At 32.8% G+C, this 8,466-nt stretch overlaps 1 long non-coding RNA gene across 1 annotated transcript; it reads left to right on the forward strand.

Moving 5' to 3' along the window:
- The first annotated feature begins 526 nt into the window (after positions 1–526).
- LOC148616013 (uncharacterized) lies at positions 527–6,879 on the forward strand. The gene is made up of 3 exons (XR_015921897.1): positions 527–623; positions 1,743–1,847; positions 6,848–6,879. It is a non-coding gene; the product is annotated as an uncharacterized LOC148616013 (long non-coding RNA).
- The last annotated feature ends 1,587 nt before the right edge of the window (positions 6,880–8,466 follow it).

Here is an 8,466-nt window from a genome sequence, read left to right on the forward strand (position 1 = left end):
TGCACCGGTAGGGTAAGCGTCCTCAGCTATTCTAGAATCACCCGCCGAGTTGCTCATAAAAAGTGAAGTCCGGGGTAGACAAACCAGGAAAGGAAAACTATGACCCGTTGAATAAATCAGTTTTCATGGTGCAGATGGATACACCATAAACATCAACGAGTTTATGATGACGACCATAAAACTCCTGTAGTGATGACTTCAATCTTGTAGCAACATAACCCTGTACCAGAAGCCTATTTGTCAGAGTTTTAGCGCGATACAAAAAGTTTCGGCAAGCTCTGGCATAACGCAAGAGTTGTGATATGAACACTCCATATGCAGGTGCTGAAGGGTTGTTGCCACAGATGAAATATAATATAATTCTACATTATGATGTATACAGATTGTGCACTTTTTTCTATACAGGACATATCCATTATATATAGAGATATCATACAAATAGAATCAAAATGACTATTTCATGCTTTTGTAGATACAGAATGATAAGTTAAAGTGGGTAAATTCCTTCAGTGTAACTCTGTGTTTCAGGATGGCAGATACGCCGACTTTTTTACTTCCGACAGATGATGCTGCCCCTATAGGAGCGGCTGGGGGTGGCATAGGTGCTGCCTTAGCCGCTTTAGGTACTTACATCAAATTTTACTTTATGGCGTTATTTTGTTATAACTAGTGATATTTCGATTTTCGAATAGTGTTTGGAAGTGATATAATATGTAATAAACTCGCTTGAATAGAACAAAGCTAGATTTCAGAAAGATGATTTTTAATGTTGACAAAATACTACACAGTCAACTTCAAACAATAATTACACAACTCATAGCAAGCGAGACAGAATAATTAAATGAAGGTATCTTAATTTGAAAAAAAATACCTTTCCGCCTCAAGCTTGCAGTTTACTCCGTTTAGTAAGTAAAATAAATTCTCTCATCCTTTAATTATTTTTTTTTTCAATTTGCCGAGTTAAAGATCACAGCTGTCAGCTTCCAAAGAATGTTTGGGTAGAATTTTGTTGGACGATATTACGTAGAATGATAAGTTGCCGGAGCACGGTTCTCATTTGTTTTTTTTCTTAATTTATCCTTGCAATTTATGTTTTTATCTTTCAAATAGAAGCGCCTTCTCCACAATGTTCAAAATCAATTTAGACATTGTTGTGTCAGTTTTCTCTATTTGTACTTCTTTGGCCTGACGGAGGCCTAATGCAAAACATTTTGACCCAACTTTCTGTATTTCATACGTTCTAATAGTAATTCCATCGTTTAATTGTGCATCGTAATTGCATTGGAATTTCGTTATCAATATTCATGAAGACGATCTTTATTCTTCAAAACAGATTTATTCAGAGATAAGAGTACATTTATTTTCCCATTTTTCTCATTTTTTTTAAAACAGCTCAATAAGTTGTGTTTTGCAACCTTTCTTGTACTATACCAGTTTCAATCCACATGTTAAACGAATGTATAAGTGATGACGTATTAAGGGTAATAGCAAAATCATCCAACTGATGAACTCTAGACAAAGGTCGAGGGGAAAAGTTACAAAGGAAGGCCATATACCAAGTGTCGATATCAAGAGAAAAACCGGGAAAAAGAAACAACAGCAATTTTTTTAACGTCTTATCATGATCAGCAATTAACTATTTTTTTTTAAATCATTAACTATTTCAATATGTACTGTTCTTGTTGAATAGTTTGTTCTCAATTCATTTTTATGGATACAATAATTATTTTTTTTATCCACAGCTTTGCTCTTTGGCTTATTTGCCGCCATCCCGCCCCCGGCAGCAGTAGGAGCGAGTCCTTGTCCTATCTGTACAACACCATCTCCTACGATATGCACAACTCCAAGTAAGTAAAATTTATATAAGAGTATATGTTAAATATATTTACTGATAATCATTTTTTCAATTTCAAAATTGTAATTTATGGTAAAATTTGTGATTTAATTTCCTGAATTTATTTCAGTACTTAAGTAAAATGAAGACAAACGACCCATTACAAAACACCAACAATGTTAATTTTCGTAGCCAATTATTCCCTTATGCAGCTTTTATTACATCAAGTGCTTCTTATACAGTCCCGGTACCGAAGTGAGGAAAATGAATTTTTTTTTTAATTTTTAGCTAAATGCCTGCATTGCTATTTCAGAAGGACATTTTGACCCCTATGGCAACTATGAAACTATTTTGATCTACACCTTAGCACCTCTTATTAATTATAATTGTGTTGGGCACCAAATAGAAAAGTTCCAAAAACATTCCCATTGCCACATGAGCCCAGTTCCATTACCTCAATGATTTTATTTTAGTTTTTTTTTCTTGATTTAAGTTTGTGACCAATTGCCATTATTTATTTTTCAATGTGTTCGATGAGAAGTCATTGAGCCGGTAATAAGACAAAACAAAAAACGTCATTGTGTATAGAACTATTGTAAGTCCTTACCTTTTAAATTTAAGTTTTCATCAGGTTAAGTTAAATATGGCTTCAGCCTAAAATTTATTTTGAAATTGAGACCTAAAGCAAAAAAAAACATATACAAAATAAAACGCCCGTGTGCTTAACACCATTCCAAATCCCTGGGCATTAGTCCCTTATAGCGACCATTTTGAAAGAAATAAGACCGAAAATTTAATAACTAGATAGGTCAATATACTACAACTAAACAAGTACATACGCCATCAGAAAAATTCAAATTCAAATTGGCATCTAAATGGGGGAATAGAAAAAAGGGGAATTAGTGAAGTACGTCCCTACGGAGATTTGCTGATGAGGGAAATATAGCAAGGATTTGATTTGTGACTAATCTTTCTATGAATTATATGTAAACTACTGTGAACAAGTGTGTTAAAATAAGAGAGTGCTACTTTATGACGAGTCTCTAAGGTTCAATCGATGTTTACCTATGTCCTTTGATCTCAGTTTCTGCTATAAATATGACGTAAACTGTCTTAGTTTCGGGAATTTAAAACATCAATCTAACCTAAAGAACTTGAGATAAGAACTACAAAGTACGTTCATTTTGGAGATTTGATTTTGAGATATCGGTAAATATAGCATAGAAAATCCTTCTATCAATAATATGTAAACTGACACTACAGAAAATTTGATGTCAGCCTCATATATTGACTTTCACTCGCAGGTCGACGGGAAAACTCATGAGAAAATTACACTTAAAACGCTATGACTCATAAGTCCTTTATTTTTAACTTTTCTTTCATCTGCGGCAACAACACATAAGGAACAGCGTATGGAGTTTTCATTTTACAACGTTTAGTATATGTCAAAACCAGCCGTAACTACGCGGATTTTCTGTACCGTGCTCGACTTCTTACACTTCAGGATCTGGAACAGGGTCATGTTCCTACAATATTGAAGTCATCATTGCAGTTTCATGATCGTCGACGAGAAATCCTGGATCATAACAATGTATCTATCTGCACACTAAGAACAGACAACTTTGCAGGTGTTTCGTGAAAAGCAGTGGACGCTTGCCCTCCAGGGGCACACTGTCCATGGCCCCAGTTCCGAAATGCTTTTATGCTTTTGTTTCTATGCTCGTGTTATTTTAGCTATTTCATGTATTTTTGTGTATATCTGTTTTCCCTCTCTGGTCTTTATTCTTGGATTATATTCTTTTGATTTCTGTATGAATCTTGGGTCCGTTGATTACCAAAATTTGGCCTACACATTAATCATTAAAAAAATGAAAGTCGCTACGAATATGTTTTCCGATTTTCCCGAGTTTTATTGGCATTTCATATGAATAATTTTCATTGCCCAAAGTTTTCGTTGAATTGATTTTTTGCAGTACCTTACGTGCCGCAAAAAATAAATTTGTTGTTTCTTAGTGGAAAAGCAACATACATAAGTTTGAATTTCAATGTATTTATACCTAATCAAGCATAAGTACACAGATGCATGTACAAAACATATTTCCCAAAAAACAATTTCACCTATATGAGCAATAGAGCGTGTAAGAGTAGCCAAGCTGCCCTTGAGCCCTTTGTCATTTAATTAGCAGATAATAAAAAATCATTTATAATGATGAAAACAATGTTCACTATTTCTCTAATTGATACAATATATATATTTTTAGCATATATACAAAATCTCTTCATTTACTGTGACGTTTTCGGTGTTGATGCTTTAAGTGTTGTTGCTTATTTTCTGACAATAGGAAACGTAAATGTTTGATCGACAAGTAAAAGAGAAAAATCGTATTATTTAATCGTGGAAGCATAAAAAATACTTTATGCACAAATTCGTCTGTCTGCTTGGACAAATTGAAAAAAAATCGGCACATTAGACAGCACAATAATGGCAAACAACAAATTCGGAACGACGAAGATATACAGATATACTGGCATAGCCTGAGGGTATACTAGTATTTAAAGTATGTCGTTAGGAATTTGTATTTTACGATTTTAGATCTCTTAGTAACCACGAAAACAACGTAAAATTAGATTGCCGCTAGAATTTCTAGCTATATGGTAATTAAAGCGTCTTTTTAAAGCTAAGAGTTCCACTTTGCCCGTTTTGTTTCATGTTTGAATGCTGGCCACAATAAAATGGTGGTCTATTATGGAAATCTGGAAGTCTACTGCACATCTGTACGTGAATTGTAAATTACACGCCACATTTTTATCGGTTAATGTGTTCAAAGGAAATTCTGCAGACAATTAAGTATGAGACATAAAAAATAGCAATTTTAGGGACTCACATAAGACCTCACACTTTTCACGAATAATACCAGAACACAAGCTTTTGAATTCAGCATTCTATTTTAAGTCTAAATGCAAAGTTCTGGTTCTCTTGATTTCTCTTTTAAATAAATCCTGAGGAATTTTACTCTTTCTAAGTGACCTTAAGACTATCCCGAATAATTCACTCTTGGAGAACTCAATATATATGATAATTTATATTTGATAATGCTATCTCAAGTCGTCTTTTTTTCTGTTATAAAAACATATAGATTTTTTCCCTTTCTTTTGCAACACAAAACATATCGATTGACATATTTTGCATTATTTTATAGAGCTTAATGCTATCACCTTACCTATTTTCAAATTCCTGGACACATATTTCCGAAATACAGCAATGGCCCTTTTTATGTTTGAAATTAAATATATAGTGTGTATTTTTGTGTCAAGCCATTCAGCCGATTCGTTTGAGATATCCAGTCAGTAGGTTGACGAAGAAGAATTATAACAAAAAAGAAGAAAAAAACCTTCGTTCCCCATTATATTAAAATCAATGTATTTACAATGTATAAGGATTTTTCTTTTTAAAAAATAATTTCATTTTCCCTCCTAGAAAGTGCGGAACATTAAGTTAATATTTTTGTTTTGTTTTAAAGGTTATTAACTCACATCCAAAAAGAATATGTTTCATTTTGATATGTTATTTAAAGGTTTACTTTTATATAAAAAGACATATATTCTTTTGATTACCACTATAACCTTGGTTCCCTGGATAAATCGCTGGAATGTTTTTTTTTTTTATGAAATTCATTAAATGAGCTACATTATTTTAGACAGATTGTAAGGAGATACTTACATTGTATTCACCTTCTAAATTTTATTAATCTTTGAGTGGAAGTGAACATGTTACTTTATTTTTAACTTTAATGTTTTGGTTCTCAGTAATATTACGTTGACTATGAATTGACACAGAATCGTTTTATGATATTCCCTGTATGTAAACAGTATCATATCTACTACCGATATATTGTGGATCTAAATGTAGTACTGGTTTACTATGTCTTACTTTTATTTTATTTCAGTGAGATACTGGTTCTGTATTAATACTGCCTTTTTGCATGATATATTAAAGCATTTGATTTGACCACATATTTGATTAATGTTAATGTTCGAGTCTTGTTTAATTTGTTGATTTTACAGTGGTTAATTGTTACAGTTAAATCATTGTATATAGCTAGGGAAGATGAACATGGCATTATCAAAATTGGGTGTGTTTATAGAAAAGTCACATATTTCGCACTAATATTCCATTGTCGTTATTTCAAAATGGAAAATTAAGCATGATACGTGGAGACAAATGAGAAATCTGAATATTAAAAACAAAAAGAGAATCAACGAAAGATATCAGAAATATAAGAAAGAAGTTTTTACAATGATCGGCGTCTTTTACATTCTAACCCCAAATTCTGTTGAAACTTACTTTTTCAAAGAGTAATCAAGGAAACCAATGTTATAACGGTAATCAAAAGCATGTAATCCAGGGACAAAGACCAGACATTGAAAACAAACATACACAACAAAAAACATAAAGTAACTAAAATCGTACATACAAAGTAACAAAAAAAATGATCAAAATATTTTAACTTTAATATTGGCATTTTATATTACATTTGATACACTGGACAGAGCTTCACTTTATTCAACCAACAAATGAAAAAAAAATAGGAACAAACATGCCCTCACACCACTTAGGCTCAAAGTTAATATCCGTTGCAGTTTTGGAATTAATCAAAACATAAAATGATAGATGTATCAAATTTGTGAAATAAGAGAGAATAATGAATTAGTATCAAACAAATATTGACTTTATCACTGTTCAAGTGAACTTGAAATTTCTTCTTAAATAACGGATTTATTTATTAGCATCTCAAGTTTTATGCATGATAATCTGTTTAAAGTTGAACTTAGTTTCGTGCTTAATTTTACAATGATGAAGTAAAAGCAGATACCCTATATGAATCTCACTAGACAAATTACAAGCACGTATTGTGTAATGTTGTCAATAACGTTTCTCAATACAAATGTTGGTAGTAAGAACCATACAATCATTTAAACAAAATAGATATAATTTATTAATTTTATTTATAGCACCATGTTCACCGATACCTAATTGTCCGCCTATGTTTATGCAACTTTCAACTGGAGGAATGAATGTTCCAAACAAATGCTACTTCTTTTCAAAGACTGCGCAATCGTTTTTTTCAAATCAAGTAAGTGTCGTTATGTCTACCAGTACCAGAGTTTTAATTATCTCTGTATCTCTATATATAAAATACCCTAAAATGACTCCCAAAGTACAAACTACAAGTTAAAAGACTCTGAAAAAACTCTAACATCGTTTGCTTTAAATGTGTGCGTGACATATGGTTTAACTATATGTTTCATGTCAAAGCGGTACGAGTCTGGTAAAGGGAACGACCATATACATTGATGGGAAATTTAAGACCCTTAATTTACTGAGAGAGAATGTAGTGTTTTGTTAAGTTGTCAAGTGCTTTTTCTTTTCTTTCCTCAGTTACTTCTCCTTTTTCTAAATATAAAAATAGAAAAAAGTAATAGAAATCGTATGCACAGATGTACATTTGAAAATAGATCTCGGCACTACGCAAAAAAATACATAGTTCATTCATCGTTTCTTTTTTGTCATTCGGCTTTTCTCACAGCCTCTGCATATTATAGTTATATCAATTATCTATGATGTTTCAAAAAATATATCAGACAGCCAAGATATGCAATTATTTTGTTAAGAAGGAACTGATGACATATTAAAGAGCAATCAAGGGAACCAAGGTTATAGTGGTAATCAAAAGAATGTAATCCAAGGACAAATACCAGACATGGAAAACAGATATACACAACAAAGAACATAAAGTAACTGAAATCATACATACAAAGTATCAAAAGAAAATGAGCAACTCGGACGCAACTAAAACCGGGAGCATGGACCAGGTGCACCGGTAGGGTAAGCGTCCTCTGCTTTTCTAGAAACACCCGCCGAGTTGTTCATAAAAGGTGAAGTCCGGGGTAGACAAACCAGGGAAGGAAAACTTTGACCCATTGAATAAATCAGTTTTCATGGTGCATATGGATACACTATAACGATCCACGAGTTCATGATGACGACCATAAAACTTCTGTAGTGATGACTTGTATTTTGTAGCAACATAATCCTGTTCTAGAAGCCTATTTGTTAGAGTTCTAGCGTGATACAAAAAGTCTGCATAGTTTCGGCAAGCTCTGGCATAACGTATGAGTTGTGATATGAACACTCCATCCGCAGGTGCTGAAGGGATGTTGCCACAGATGAAAGGAGAGTTGACAATTCTGAATGGGTGTCATCACGTTTGTCGTTAAGTTTGGTCAATAATTTTCATTTACCATCGATTTCTAAGTGTAGGTCAAGATATGAGGCTGACTTCACAGTGTCTGTAGTATCTTTTATTTCAAGTACTGTGGGGTAGATGCGATATATCAAATCCCCGAAGTTAGAATTGTTAAAAGTTAATTGGAATTGGATGAAAGGAATATTTTAAGTTTATGTCAACATGTGTAAGGTTAAATTAGAACTAGAAAAAAAGTGCTTTGACATATTAAATATTTGACCTATCGGTAAGAAATACGTCTTCCAGTAATCACTTTGATGAGTTTTTGTATATTCGCAGTGTATCATGTTTCTATGAGAGTAAAGTGTCTCCCTTGTAAAGGAC

The sequence above is a fragment of the Perna viridis genome, chromosome 5 (genome assembly GCF_037379345.1).
Source record: "Perna viridis isolate PV_CMFRI_1.1 ecotype Kerala chromosome 5, ASM3737934v1, whole genome shotgun sequence".
NCBI lineage: Eukaryota > Metazoa > Mollusca > Bivalvia > Mytilida > Mytilidae > Perna > Perna viridis.